This window comes from Phascolarctos cinereus, unplaced genomic scaffold (assembly GCF_003287225.1).
Source record: "Phascolarctos cinereus isolate Bilbo 61053 unplaced genomic scaffold, phaCin_HiC Scaffold_4;HRSCAF=312, whole genome shotgun sequence".
Classification (NCBI taxonomy): Eukaryota; Metazoa; Chordata; class Mammalia; order Diprotodontia; family Phascolarctidae; genus Phascolarctos; species Phascolarctos cinereus.
This window is the reverse complement of record NW_027555847.1, coordinates 606,990,214-607,006,383: the sequence shown is the minus strand read 5'-3', so window position 1 is coordinate 607,006,383 and position 16,170 is coordinate 606,990,214.

Here is a 16,170-nt window from a genome sequence, read left to right as displayed (position 1 = left end):
TTGCTATGGTGGTTCTCTGTATGCATCTGAGAGCTCCTCTTGTCCCATTTCACAGCATCTACCAGGGTGTTGAAATGCTTCAAGACTAAGATGTTCCTGGCTTGATCTCATCTCCTTTGTTCTCAGACCTCTCTGTCTCCCAGTGCTAAACTGTGCTAGCGTAATGACTGTGGTTTGGAAGAGGTTTTTTTTGTTTGTATGTTTGTTTGCTTGTTTTTTGTTGTTCTTTTGGTGAAGGGATAGGAGGAGACAAGGAGCTCACTATATTGCTTCTTGTTAGTCTACCATTTTGGCATATTTCAATACAAATAATGGCTACAGAGAATTTAAATATAAAATAAATCACTTAATTAAATGACAGCCATATCCTTTTGTTCTTTGGAAAGGATCTTAGGTAATATACTTTAACTCAGGGATCTTTTTTAATTTTTTTATTTATTTAATCTTAAGAAATAAAACAAGAATTTCCATAATATAGTAGAATAAAAAAAAAAGATGCTTGTGCATGAAACTGCAACTCTATTATGCTATTCAACTTGCACTTCCTTTTAAATATATATTAAAGGTATTATGTAACTTTCATTTTTTCCCTTTCCACCCCCCCACCCTAAATATGACTACCATTAGACACAAATATGTATATAAACACATATGTAGAATCAGTCAATGCATACTTCTATTTTTCAGTCCTTTTCTCTTGATTCAGATAGTATTTTACTTTTTTTTTGCTCCTTGTAGTTAATTTGATCATTTATAACAGTCCAAATAGTTGTTCTTGAAACAATATTTCTGTTGCTGTATATAACAGTCTTAGTTCTGCTTATTTCACTCTTCATTATTTTATGGAAGTTTATCCATGCTTTTCTAAGATCATTGAGCTAATCATTTCTTAGAGCATAGTAGCAGTATTCAATCAAAATCATATACCACAACTTGTTCAGTTATTTCCCAATTGATGGGCATCTCCACAATTTCCAGTTCTTTGCCACCACGAAGACAGCTGCCATAAATATTTTAGAACATATGGATTCTTTTCCTTTCTCCTTAATCATCTTTGGAAATAGACCTAATAGTGGTATTGCTGGGCCAAAGGGTAGAGGCAGTTTAATAAATCTTTGGACGTAATTCCAGATTGCTCTCCAAAATGATTGGATCAGTTCACAGTTCCACCAACAGTGAATTATTGCCCCAATTTTTCCACATCCTCTCCAACATTTTTTTCTTTCCCTTTCAATCATTTTAGTCAGTGACTAAGTATAAAATGATATCTGAAGTTTATTTTAATTTGCGTTTCTCTAATCAATAATCATTCAGAACACTTTTTCATATGATTATAAATTATTTTGATTTCTCCATTGGAAAACTGTTCATATTATTTGACCATTTATCAATTGGGGAATGACTCATAATCTTATAGATTTGGCAAAGTTATTTATATATGTTAGATATAAGACCTTTATCTGAGAAACTGTCTATAAAAATTTCACCCCCAATTTTCTGCTTTCCCTCTGATATTGGCTACATTTGTTTTATTTGTACAAAATATTTTTAATTGAATGTAATTGAAATTATCCATTTTACACCTCCCCTGCTCTCTTTTTAGTCATAAATGTATTCACCTACTCATAAGTCTGATAGGTAATATGTTCTATATTATTCAAGTTTTATTGTAATATCTTTCTTTATATCTAGGTATGTATCCATTTTGACCTTATTTTGGTAAATGGTGTAAGACATTGATCTATGCCCATTTTGTGCTAGAGCGCTCTCTATTTTTCTTACAGATTTTTTATCAAATAATTATTTCTTACACCCAAATCTTGTTTTTACACTTGTCAAAAATAGTTACTATAATCATTTGCTGTTGTAAATTGTGTCTATTCTTCCACTGCTCTACCTTTCTATTTCTTATCCAGTGTCACAGAGTTTTCATAATTATTGCCTTATAATATATTTTAAGATCTGGTACTCAAAACCTCATTCCATTATATTTTTTTATTAATTCTTTTGATATTCTTGGCCTTTTGCTCTTTCAAATTAATTTTGTTATTACTTTTTTCTAATTCAGTAAAAAAAATTGCAATTTAATTAGTATGGCATAGAATATATTAGTTTAGGCAACAATATTTCTCCAATTATTTAAATATGATTTTATTTGTATAAATTTTTAAAAATAATTTTGGTCATATAGGTCTTGTGTTTGTTTTGGCATGTACATTACCTGGCATTTTATGCTGTCTAGAGTTATTTTAAATGGGATACTTCTTACTATGTCCTCTTGCAGGATTTTGTTTGTTATATATGGAAATGCTAGTGATTGGTGTGGATTTACTCTATATCCTGCCATTTTGTTCAAATTATTCATTGTTTCAATTAACTTTTTAGGTAAGTCTTTGGGATTTTCCAAGTGTTATCATATCATCCACAAAAAGAGATAGTGTTATTACCTCATTTCATATCCTGATTCCTTTTCTTCTGATTCCTTTTTCTTCTCATTGGTATTGCTAAGATTTCATTAACAGTATTGGATAATATTGGTGACAGTAAGCATTCTTGTTTCACAACTCATCTTACTGGAAAGGTCTAGATTATGCCCATTGCAAATAATGCTTACTGATGGTTTTAGGTAACTGTTTTTTATCAATTTAAGGAAAAAATCCATTTATACCTATAATTTCAAGTGTTTTTCATAGAAATGAGTGTAGATTTTTATGAAAAACAATTCTTAATCCGGGGCACATAACCATGTTAAAATATTTTATAACTTTATGTCATTATAATTGGCTTGCTTTACAATGCTATGTATATTATTTTACACAATTAAAAGTATTATTCTGAGAAGAGATCCATACTTTTCACTGAACAAAGAGGTCCATGAAATACACACAAAAAAAGTATAAGAAAATCTGGTGGAATATCTTAAAGTTTATGATTTTTCATTTGTTTCTTTAGTTATATTGATTGATAATAACTTTCAGCTGTTTTGTGAATGTCAAAAGATTTGAACATTGTATATGAAATGATATGAAGTAGAATTACCTATCCCCTTTCTTCTTTTCTTAGATATTCTTTGCACAAGAAAATATACCTTATTTTAAAATCATAACAGAGAGCTACAAGGAAACTATTTCTTAAATATATCATAAAATAACAAAATATTTTAAAAAATTGGATATTTTAGAAATCTCTTTTAATTTATATTGATAATGTGTTACCTACAAAACCATTTAGTAGATGTTTGCTAGTAAAATTCAAGTATTGATTAATTAGCAAATGAAAATCTCTCCATACCTGATTCTATCAGATTAAAGAATGACACACTTTATTTTTTTTTATTGGCCAAATTCCTTTCAGACATATTCATATCTTCCAAGTTACCATTTCTGAAATCATCCTATTCACATATTTAAAAGTGGAAAATTCCAGACAAGTTGTTAAGGAAGTCATTTTTCTTTGTGTAGGTTTTACTAGATTTTTCTTTATTCATTTTTTTCCTTCAGTATTCTTAATAACCAATAAACAAATCTTTTTAAGGGAAATTTTTAAGTTAAGTGAGAAGTTATAAGTAATCTTTTCATAATATTTCTCATATTCACTAAGTGGTTAAGAAAACTATTAATGCAAAAACAATGGAAAGTCATTAATACCACCTAATTTATTTGGAGATAAGACCATAAGGATCTGAAACTCAGTGGACACAATTCTTCAAATGCATCCATCTGAAAAACATCTAATATTCATGATAACAGAATTCTGTTATCAAGTAAGCTATTCTATGGCTGAAGAAAGAGGTTACACTCCTTAGCTGACTAATTGGATAAATGTTGGAATGACAACTGTGAAGTTAAAGAGGGGAAAAAAAGGAAATTAATTAAGACCTTTTCATTTAACAAGGTCAGATCTCAGTTTTTTAATGGTGATCTTAATTGCATATTTTCTTCTGAATTATATTCCAGAATCCCTTTACAACTAAGTAGAATACAGCCTTATATAAAGGTTTCTAATTACAATAGTATTCTGTGTTTTTTTAAAAAAAGATACTTTCATTTTTTTTTTAATTTCAGAGAAAACAGAGTGGGAGTGAACATTATTATTCATTAAAGTGGTCATAAGTGCTTCTTAAAGGAAATATCATGCCTGGATGCTTTAGCTTCCTCTATTGGACATGTATTCTCTCTAAACACAGAAACTCATCTACAGAGGGGACAAAATGTTGAATTAAAATAACAACTTGTGGTGTGCAGAATTCATTTATCCATTTTCTTCCAGACTGGCTTTTGTGTTCATAGATGCAAGTCACAGATAACACTGGATTTTCAATTATCCAAGCTAGAGCATAATATAGTGGAAGCAGTATTCAACAGGAAATCAGAAGCTCTGGGGATGAGTCCCAGCTCTGGGACTTATATACTATGAACCATGGAGAAGCTGCTTTTAGTGAGAAACTTCACAGTTTCTTGATTTGTGAAATAGGCATAAATTATTTGGTATTCTTACATCTCAAAGTTATGAACAAAGTAGTTTTTAAAGTGTTGTAAAATGTAAGGTGTGATTTTTAAAATACATTTTCAAAGACATGAAAGCAATTTTGGAGAAACCACAGAATCATAATATAATAATATGGGATGGAACTTTCATTTTTTTGTATTTTAAAATAATTTTGTTATTAAAAGAGAAGAGCTTGAGATTGGAAATAAATGATATAAAAGAGTATGAATTTGATATCATTGTGTTAACTACAGCCAATGCAACAAGGTAGAGTGCAATGAAGGGGAGAGAAGAAGCATTTATTAAGTACCTACTATGTGCCAAACACTATGTTAAGCACTTTACAATATAAACTCATTTGATCCTTATAGCAACCTTGCTATTATGATCCCTGTATTGAAATTGAAGAAACTGAGGGAGATAGTTTAAGTGGCTTGCCCAGAGTGATAATGCTAGGAAGTATCTGAGGCTGAATTTGAAATCATATCTACCTGACTTCAGGTGAAGTGGTCTGTTAGCTATGCCATTTAACAGCATCTGAATTAGCACTAGCTATAGAGCCAAAAGACCTTTGCACAGCCACAGAGTATGCAGTGAATTCACTTGAATTGTTTTTCACTAATTTAAGTTTTTCTTTTTCATTTCTGAATAGCACCTGAGCAGAATAGAAACCAAAAATCATTGTGTTAATATCAATGCACTAAGGGTTGCAAGAGGATGAGATAAAGTGGGATCCCAAGTATGGGGACATCCTATGCAAAGGCACGGAGATGAGTACTAGAATGTTTGTCACAGGTAACAGCAACAGACCACAGATTGTATCACAAAAAATATGCTAGGAAAAAATATGTTATTCCTGAAAGCAACTTAAGTCAGATTTAAAATATGAAAGCTCTTAAATGCCAAGCTTCTGCTTTTACCTTTTTTTTTATAATAGATCTGATTGAGCAAGAAAGCAATAGGATCAGACTTGTGTCTTAGTAATACCACTTCACACAACTGTGTGAAAAATAGACAGGAGAAAAGACCAAAGACAGTGAGATTTATTACAAAGCAGGGAAAGCATCCAGGTGAAGGGTTATGCGGCTCTAAATTAGCATGGTTGTGGTGTGAGGGGAAATAATGATAAGCATATGAGAAATGTTGAAGGTGTACAATTCGTCAGTCTTAGGAGACAATTGTCTATGTAGGATAAGTGAAAGTAAAGAGCTAAGGATACAACTTGCTATATCACAGCCTACTTTACTGGAGGAAAAATGCTACCCTCATTAGCCATAAAATATTTATTAAGTGCCTACTATATGGAAGGCACTGTGCTAAGCCCTGGAGATACAAAAAGAAGGAAAAATAAAAGTGTCTCCCCTCAAGGAGCTCACCACTAGTAGGAAATTAGGAGGTGAGATGAATGTTTTAGGAAAAGTTAATGAATTTGGTTTAGTATATGATGAATTAAAGATGCTTATCTAGATGGAGACATTAAGCAGGTTCTTGGAGATGGGGGATACAATTATCCTAGAAAAGACACTGAGAATTTAAGACAGGTATTAAGAGAAACATAAAAATCTGAAAAGGAGATTATTAAAAAAATGGGTTGGTCAAAACCTGAGTGCTTCAGAGAGGTCAAAATCTGGATTTGGAAGATAAATTTAGGATTTGGAAATACAGATGTATTCACTTCTTAGTTCCAGCAGTCCACAATTGGTATCAGTGACTGGACCCCAGTTTCACAGAGGTATTGGACAAGGTGGCAAAGATGGGTGGTGCTGTCAAGAAGTTTCAGACACATGGGATCATGCAATTCATGATGCTCAAGGATCAGGGAATCTCAGGCTATCTCAAGAGAGAGGCTTTTATGAAATTTATTGGTACTGATACCCAGCCAAAAAGTGGTTAGTAAGCTCATCTTTGGGATTATAGATAGCATAGTTTTGCTTCACTTTCTTAGAATCTGAATCTCACCAATAAATGGTAGCAAAATTTTTAGATTTATGTACTCATCTAATTGCCTAGAACAAAGCAAGGGAAGGATTCTGACCTTCTTCATTGATCTGAGTATCTCTGGCTATGCCAGACATAATCCTCATAAGGAGTGAGCATGGGGGAGTAGGCCCCTCAAGATAGAAACCAAAATGGAAATTGTTTAATTACACATTCCAGCAAATGATCTGGACTGTCTCACTACCCTAGTGGCCACTTAATCCTTCAGGTATAATCCTATCTATCATAGGAAGGAGTAACAAAGGAAAATGCTTTAAATCAGTGATACAGTGGTGCTCCAACAGCTGCTTCACATTTCTGAACTGGTGGAGCTTTTCCTGTACCTCTAATCAAGAACTAATAAGTCTCTTTGGATCAGAGTCCAATGCTTGTACTCATAAGCCAAAGGATGGCTTATTTCTAACAGTACTATTCTCTGGCTTCACTTGGTAATGATGACTTTCATTCTAGTGTCACCATTGTCTATGCCTTCTGATTCAGACTCTTCAAACTAGAATACTGATGGTCTCCTCCATCAAGATAAAACTCTGATGCACATCAGCGTATGTATACAAATACACACATATTTCTTTACTGTTTTTTTTAAATCAATCACTTGTATAAAAGGAAAAATAGTATGCTTTTTAACTTTTTTAAAATGTTTCAAAGCTAGAAGGGCTAACTAATATATTGAATGAAAATCAGGATCCCCCTCAAAAAATCTGGAAAGCCTAAAACATAAAACTATATCTAATAAGTTAACATTTATATTGTTGAATGGGCTGCCTCATGAGGGAATGGGTTGCCTGTCTATGGGGGTCATTAGGGCAATATAGCCACTTATAAAATATTATATATATCTTATGTTACCCCTGAAGTTCATACTAGCATGGATATTCTGTGAATCAGTTAATAAGAATATTATTTAACATTTATATATTTATTATAGGTTTACAAAGGGCAACCAAGTGTCACAATGTATAGAGTGTCTGGCCTAGAGTCAGCAATATTCATCTTCCTGAAGTCAAATCCAGTCTCAGATATTTACTAGTTATGTAACTCTGGGCAATTCACTTAGCCTTGTTTGCCTCAGTTTCCTTATTAATAAAATGAGCTGCAGAGGGAAATGACAAACCATTCCAGTCTTCTTGCCAAGAAAATTCCAAATGGAGTCATGAAGAGTGAGACACAACTGAAACAATGGAACAAATAGGTTTACAAAAAGTTTTAAATATATTATCTCATTTGCTTCTATTTTCAGATGAAAAACAAGGTGGTGTCTAGTTCTAAAACCTATGTAGAATAATGGCGATTAATCTATACTTAATTAATGCTTGTTATATCAGATCAAATACAGGCCTCTATTTAAAAGACATTTACATAAACAAGAAGGAAAATTAAATAACAGGAAAAGCATCTTTACCCTGTTAACCACACTGCACAAAAGAAAAAAAAGAAATTCTTCAGAGAGCGTGACATTTCTTCGTGAATATAATTCCATACATTAAACATTCATCCAATACCTCTCTGAAAAAATGAAAATCTGTCTTGCAGGGATAATAGGCTTTCATTATTTGCTGCAGCTAGGGGGCACAGTGAATAGAGCTCTGAATGGAGTAAGGAAGTTATGAATTCAAATACCACTTTAGACACTTATTAGCTGTGTGACCCTGGGCAAGTTACTTAACCCTATTTGCTTAGTTTCCTCATCTATAAAATGAGCTAGAGAAGGAAATAAAAACCATGTTAAGATATTTGCCAAGAAAATTCCAAATCAGTTCATAATATATAATCTTTATACCTAGATGAGTTCAGTTATTATGAGGAACCATGAGTTTCATACAGTACAAAAGGTGATACAGCAGGGATTCTTAACTATTTTATGAAATGCAAACCTTTGGCAATCTGCAATATATGGACTCAGGATAATGTTTTGTATGTATAAAATTAAACACATAAAACACAATGGCAAATATTTAATATCACACTACACATATACATACATACATGCATACACATGTATATGGGTGTGTATGTGGTGAAAGAGAGGGAGAGACAGAGACAGAAACAGAGAGAGACAGAGAGAGGCAGAGAAAGAGAGAGTGAGATTATGAAAGATTATCATTATTATTATCATTAGATTATCAGAGGATATTATTACCCAAAAAAGTAAATAATATCTGCTCTTTCCCCCTTTTATCCAGCAAATTTCATTCACAGTAAGGAACTTTGCTTTTTGTTTTATTTGATTTTATATATCTTTTCTTGCCAAGAGTTTAAATCTATTTAATTCCTACCTTTCAAAAATGTTCAGAGAAATTTTAACAAATTCTCAAAAACCTTCAAATTGTTTCCACAGTGATTTCTAGTGATATGAGGAGATATTATAAATATATAGAAAGAACTATGTGTGGGCCATGTATAAACACGTTATTGCACTTCTACATACATATATTTGCATATATATACATATATTTATGTGAGTGTGTGCTCTGTGTGTGTGTGTGTGTGTGTACACATACATGTATACCATCAAAGTTTGCCAGCCCTCTGAAATCTATCTATTCAATAATCCATGGGGTTTATAAGCTTCAACTTAATAACTTCTGGGACAGATTACAATTATTCTAAAATACAGAGTTTTTTAAGAAAAGTAGACCTAGCTGCCATGTGAAAGTGTGGAGCCTTAAAGAAAATTAAAAAAAAAAAAAGACTTCAATGGATTTCATTGAATGGGGGCTGGTAGCATGGTAGTTTCCATTCTAGAAAGGGGAAACCACATGAGTCTAAATACATAGGAGGAAGAGGGCATGTTAAAAACGATCATTTGACATAGAGAATTTTAAGGGGAATCTTAGAGAACATAGGAAACTTGAAATAAAAAAGATGGGATTTGCATTCCAGTATGAATTATTTATTCTTCATATGGTAAGCAAAGATGATATATTATTTTTTTGAATGGAGGAGAAATATTATTGGAACAGTGAATGAGGAAAGATGGTTGGTCAATGATGTGAATGTATATAATATAAAAGATAAAGTACAAAGTTATCCATAAGTGTTAGCTTTACCATACATGTCTTGTATGTACTTAAACCCTGTATAGGTCTAAGTAATTTTTCCATCTTCATTTAAATATTTAAAAATCTTCACAGTTATCATATTTTCTTCATATATACTATATATAACATATAAATTCAGCTATACATATATATATGTATATGTATATCTATATAGATATATCTATATACATATATATATATATATATGTATATAGATATATCTATATATATCTATCTCATTTAGGGTTAGTGGTTTTCAATTTGGCATTAACTTTAACACACCAATACAACGACTACTAGTTAGCATTGATAATATCAAGGAATCCAGCTTTCTACATGTATAAAATAAATCTTTTAGGAATGAGGAAGCAAGGTTAAGTATTTAGGAAGTATCTGAATATAATTAAGTTTCATTACCTTACTTGTCACTATTATGGTATCCAGATAGATTAAAAAAATGAGAGAGAGATAAACTCTGAATTGTGTTACCAAAGTCTATGGATAAGAAGGTATTTCTGGTACATTTTGCCAATTAGATTCAAGTTATTTTTTAAATATAAATGGATAATTCCATTTTCATACTTTGGAAATGAACTTTGCAATGAGAGCATAATATGTGTGTATGCATATGTGGATAAGAATATGCATATCCTTTAATAGGGAAATCATAGGTGGGCAAATAAGAGATTATATAACTGTGTTCCTGAAAGTAAACTGACCTGAAGTAGCCCATGTGAAAGGCGTAATTGGATAAAGCTATCATCTAAAAAGGTACATGATAGTTATTGAATTCTGAAAATAATGTTCAAATATAATTCCTTGAACTGTTGTATTCAGGTCATCTCTATTCTCTGGACCTATGGAGTAACCAGCTGGGTTGTAAAACCATACCTTCATTAGTAAAGGAATTGCACAATAGGCAAGGTATTTTTACCTTGGCTTTGCAGTGGTGATATCATTTTAAAAGAGCCTCACAGATTCCTAGAGAAAAAAAGTACTCTTTTTCCATTTACTATCATCTGCCTTCTTTAGACACCACTTGCTAGCCGACACACAAGTTGTTACTAAATAAGTTATATAAGAAACTACCATGAAGGCAAGGTAAAATTTAAAGTAATAAAAAGAATTTATCATCATCATCACCATTACCATTGTTATCATCATCAGATATTCACTTGCATTGTTAAAGGGTGTTTCTTCCCTAGGAATTCTTTATAGTCATGAAATTGAAAGATGTCACACACTCCCTCTCCAAAAAAAGTGTAAAAGACAGGAAATAAACTACTGGCAAGAAAGTTACTCCCAACATTTAAGGCACAATAAATCTAGTAACTTAATCAGCTACATAATACCTCAAAATTTTGAAATAAAATGGACCAATTAACTTGCATTGAGTGAGTAGTTTACCCATTCAAAAGAATAATTTCTAAAATTATTCATCATTCAGGATTCAGGGACTGAATAAAATCTAAATATTCTGATACAAATAAGAATTGCAAAAGTTTAGATATGCAAAGAGCTCTAAAAGTCTGGTCCAAATTCATTAATTCATATACCAAGAAATTCAGACCTAAAACTGATACAAACTAAAATTGGTTTCAAACAAATAACATATAAATCTGGATTTCACATTCCCTTCAGTTTTTTCAACAGCTATTCAGAGTTCAATTATACTTAGTTTTCCTTCCAATTTTCCACTTGAATTCTTAGAAATTTTTAACTAAAAAAAAGGAGGGCTCAGATAAATATGGAATACTGAATGGAAATAGAATTGTTCAGCTTTTAACATACATAGATGAATGATAAGCAAATTACATCTAGTCATCAAAACAACTAAATCTACTAAGTTTTTTTTTAAGTTAAGAAATTTGAAAGTATAAAAAAAATTATACTGGGGCAGAGCCAAAATGGCAGAGTAAAAACAATGACTTGCTTGAGCTGTCCCCCAAACCCCTCCAAATACCTATTAAAAATAGCTCTAAACAAATTCTTTTTTTAGCTTTTCTCTTTTTCTTTTTGATTAATTTATTTTGATTTATCAATAATCACTTCCATTTGCTTTTGAGTTTTAATTTTTTTCTTCCCCTTCCTCCCCAACCACCCTCCCCAAGAAGGCGCACAACCTGATATAGGCTATACATTTACATTCCTATTAAGCATATTTTCCCATTACTGATGTTGTAAGTAAAAATTAAAAACAATAAGAGGAGCCATGAGAAAGAGGAAAGAAAACCCAACAAAAAAAAAGAAAATAGCAATTCAACTTCCATAGTTGTTTCTTTGGATTTGGATAGCATTTTCCACCTCAGGACCTCTGGAGATGTCTTAGATTCTTTGTATTGCTGGGAAGGGTTAAGTTTATCAATATTAGTCATTGCACAACATGGCTGTTACTGTGTACAACATTCTCTTGTTTATGCTCACTTCACTCAGCATCAGACCACACAAGTCTCTCCAGGTTTTTCTGAAGTCAGCCTGTTCATCATTTCTTATAGGACAATAGTATTCCATTACATTCATATAACACAACTTGCTCAGCCATTCTTCAATTGATGGGCATCCTCTCAATTACCAATTCTTTGCCACCACAAAAAGAGCTGCTATAAATATTTTTGTACATGTGGGTCCTTTTCCCATTTGTATGGTCTCTTTGGGATATAGCCCTAGAAGTGCTATTGCTGGGTCAAAGGGTATGCACATTTTTATACCTCTTCGGACATAGTTTGATATTGCTCTCCAAAATGGTAGAATCATTTCACAACTCCACCAACAACGCATTAGTGTTCTAATTTTCCCACATCTTCTCCAACATATATCATTTTCGTGTTTTGCCATGTTGGCCAATCTGATAGGTATGATGTGGTACCTCAGAGTTGCTATGATTTGCATTTCTCTAATCAATAAGGAGTTAGAGCATTTTTTCATATGACTACAAATGACTTTAATTTCTTCATTTGAGAAGTGTCGGTTCATATCCTTTGACCATTTATCAACTGGGGAATGGCTTTTATTCTTATAAATTTGACTTAATTCTCTCTATATATTAAAAATGAGGCCCTTATCAGAGACACTGTTTATAAAAATTCTTTTCCAATTTTCTACCTTCCTTCTAATCTTAGTTGCATTGTCTTTCCTTGGGCAAAAACTTTTCAATTTAATGTAATCAAAATTATCCATTTTGCTTTTCATAATGTTTTCCATCTTCCGTTTGCAAGAATTCTTCTGTTCTCCATAGATCTGATAGGTAAACTATTCCTTGCTCTCCCAGTTTGCTTATAGAATCAACCTTTATACCTAAATCATGAACCTATTTTCACTTTATTTTGGTATATGGTGTGGAATTTTGGTCTATGCCTCGTTTCTGCCATACTCTTTTCCAGTTTTCCCTGCAGTTTTTTTCAAAGAGTGGGTTCTTCCCAGAAGCTGGGTCTTTGTTTATCAAATAATAGATTATGATAGTCATTGACTACTGTGTCTTGCATATTCAATCTATTCCACTGATCTACCACTCTTTCTTAGCCAGTAACAAGCAGTTTTGATGATTGCTGCTTTAGAATACAACTTAAGATCTAGAATGGCTAGGCCACCTCCCTGCATTTCTTTTCATTAATTCCCTTGATATTCTAGAACTTTTGTTTTTCCAGATGAATCTTTTTATTATTTTTTCTAACTCTATAAAATAATTTTTGGTAGTTTGATTAGTATGGCACTGAATAAGTAAATTAGCTTAGGTAGGTTTGTTATTTTTATTATATTAGCTTAGCCTACCGATGAGCAACTGATGTTTTTCCGATTATTTAGATCTGACTTTATTTGTGTGAAAAGTGTTTTGTAATTGTGTTCTTAGAGTTCCTGGGTTTGTTTCAGTAGGTAGACTCCTAAATATTTTATAATGTCTACAGTGAGTTTAAATGGGATTTCTCTTTCTTGCTCTTGCTGTTGGGCTTTGTTGGTAATATATAGAAATGCCAATGGTTTATGTGGGTTTATTTTATAGCCTGCAACTTTGCTAACGTTGTTTATTATTTCAAGTAATTTTTTTGCTTAGTTCTCTAGGATTCTCTAAGTATATCATCATGTCATCTGCAAAGAGTGATAGCTTTGTTTCTTCTTTGTGTATTCTAATATCTTCAATTTCTTTTTTGCCTCTTATTACTAAAGCTAATGTTTCCAGTGCAACATTGAATAACAGTGGTGATAATGGATATCCTTGTTTCACCCCTGACCTTATTGGAAATGCTTCTAGCTTGTCCCCATTACATCTTATGCTTGCTGAAGATTTTAGGTAGATGCTATTTATTACTTTAAGAAAGATTCCACTTATAACTATGCTTTCTAGTGTTTCTAGTAGGAATGGGTGTTGTATTTTCAAAAGCTTTTTCTGCATCTATTGAGATGATCATGTGGTTTCTGTTTTTTGTGTTGATATGCTCAATTATGCTGATAGTTCTCCTAATATTGAACCAGCCCTGCATTCCTGGTATAAATCCTACCTGGTCATAATGTATTATTCTTGTGATAATTTGCTGTAATCTATTGCTAAAATTTTGTTTAAAATTTTTGTATCTATATTTATTAGAGAAATTGGTTTATAATTTTTCTTTCTCTGTTTTGACTCATCCTGGTTAAGGTATCAACACCATATTTGTATCATAAAAAAATTTGGTAAGACTCCTTTTCACCTATTTTCCCAAATCTGTATAGTATTGGAATTAATTGTTCTTTAAATGTTTGATAGAATTCACATGTAAATCCATCTGGCCTGGAGATTTTTTCCTAGGGAGTTCATCAATGGCTTGTTCAATTTCTTTTTCTGAGATGGGTTATTTAAGTATTTTACTTCCTCTTCTGTTAATCTGGGCAATTTATATTTTGTAAATATGTATCCATTTCACTAAGATTGTCAAATTTGTTGCATATAGTTGGGCAAAATAATTCCTAATTATTGTTTTAATTTCCTCTTCCTTGGTGGTAGCTTCATCCTTTTAACATACTAGTAATTTGGTTTTCTTTCTTTTTTTTTAATTAAATTAACCAAAGGCTTTATCTATTTTATTTGGTTTTTTCATAAAACCAGCTCTTAGTTTTATTTTATTCAATAGTTTTCTTAATTTCAATTTTCTTAATTTTTCCTTTGGTTTTAATTTGGTGTTTAGTTGAGGATTTTTAATTTGTTTTTTTCTAGTTTTTTTAGTTGTATGCCCAATTCATTATCTCCTCTTTCTCTATTTTATTTATGTAAGCATTTAGAGATATAAGACTTCCCCTAAGAACTGCTTTTGATTCATCCCATAAATTTTGGTATGTTGTCTCATTATTGTCATTCTCTTGAATAAAATTATTGATTGTTTCTATAATTTGTTGTTTGACCCAATCATTTTTTTAGGATTAGATTGTTTAGTTTCCAATTATTTTTTAATCTATCTTTCCATGGCCCTTTATTGTATATAATTTTTCTTGCATCATGATCTGAAAAGGATGCATTTAATATTTCTGCCTTTCTGCATTGCATTGTGAGGTCTTTATGCCCTAGTATGGTCAATTTTTTGTGTATGTGCCATGTACTGCCAAGAAAAAGTTCATTCTTTTCTATTCCCATTCAGTTTTCTCCAGAGGTCTATCATACCTACCTTTTCTAAAGTTCTATTCATCTCTTTTACTTCTTTCTTGTTTATTTTGTGGTTAGATTTATCTAGTTCAGAGAAGGGGAGTTTGAGGTCCACCTCTAGTACACTTTTGCTCTCTATTTTTTCCTGTAACTCCCTGAACTTCTCCTCTAAGAATTTGGATGCTATACTATTTGCTGCATATATGTTTAGTAATAATATTACTTCAGTACCTATGGTGCCTTTTAGCAGGATGTAGTTTTCTTCCTTATTCTTTTGATAAGATGTATTTTTGGCTTCTGGGAGCCAAGATGGCAGAGTGAGAAAGTAGTCCAACTCACTCTCCCCTATCAACTTCTGCAAACCCAGAAAATATCAGCCCAGGAAAAAAAAAAAACCTGGAACACCTGAACTAGAAGAAAGACAAGGAGCAGCAGTGCAGTAGCCCAGCAAATGTATCTCTCAGTGCCTCAGCAAAAACAAGGGGCCCCAGGCGGATAAGTACCCTGAGGCATTCATCTGAAAGGAGGTGAAGAAAACAACCTAAAGGCTTCCTAAAGCCCCAGTCTTGCTGATTCCAACCCAACACCAGGGGAGCTGTAGGAGCCCTGAAGCCCCCAATTGTGAAGAAATCCTGAAGCCCAGGTGGTAGCTAAGGCAAACACCAACACCTGGACCTCCGAATGCCTCAGTGAGGGCGGGGGAACCAGTGGAAACCAGCTCTGAAAACCACCAGGAGCCTCTGCACTCTACTGCAAAGGAATCTCCCAGTGCATTAGCAGAAATGAGGGAGACAACACTGCAGGGGGCCCCAGGCAGATAAACATTCTGCAGCAGCCATCTAAAAGGAGCAGAAGAAAGCTAAAGGAAAGGAAAAGCAGGCAACCTAGAATTGCCTGAAAGTTCCAGTGTTGCTGATTCCAGCCCAACACAAGATAAGCTGCCAGAAACCTACAGCTTCCAAATCCCAGCGTAAGAGGCCCCAGAACACAAAGCCAGTGACCAAGACCTAGGCTCCCAACACAAGAAGCTTGGGT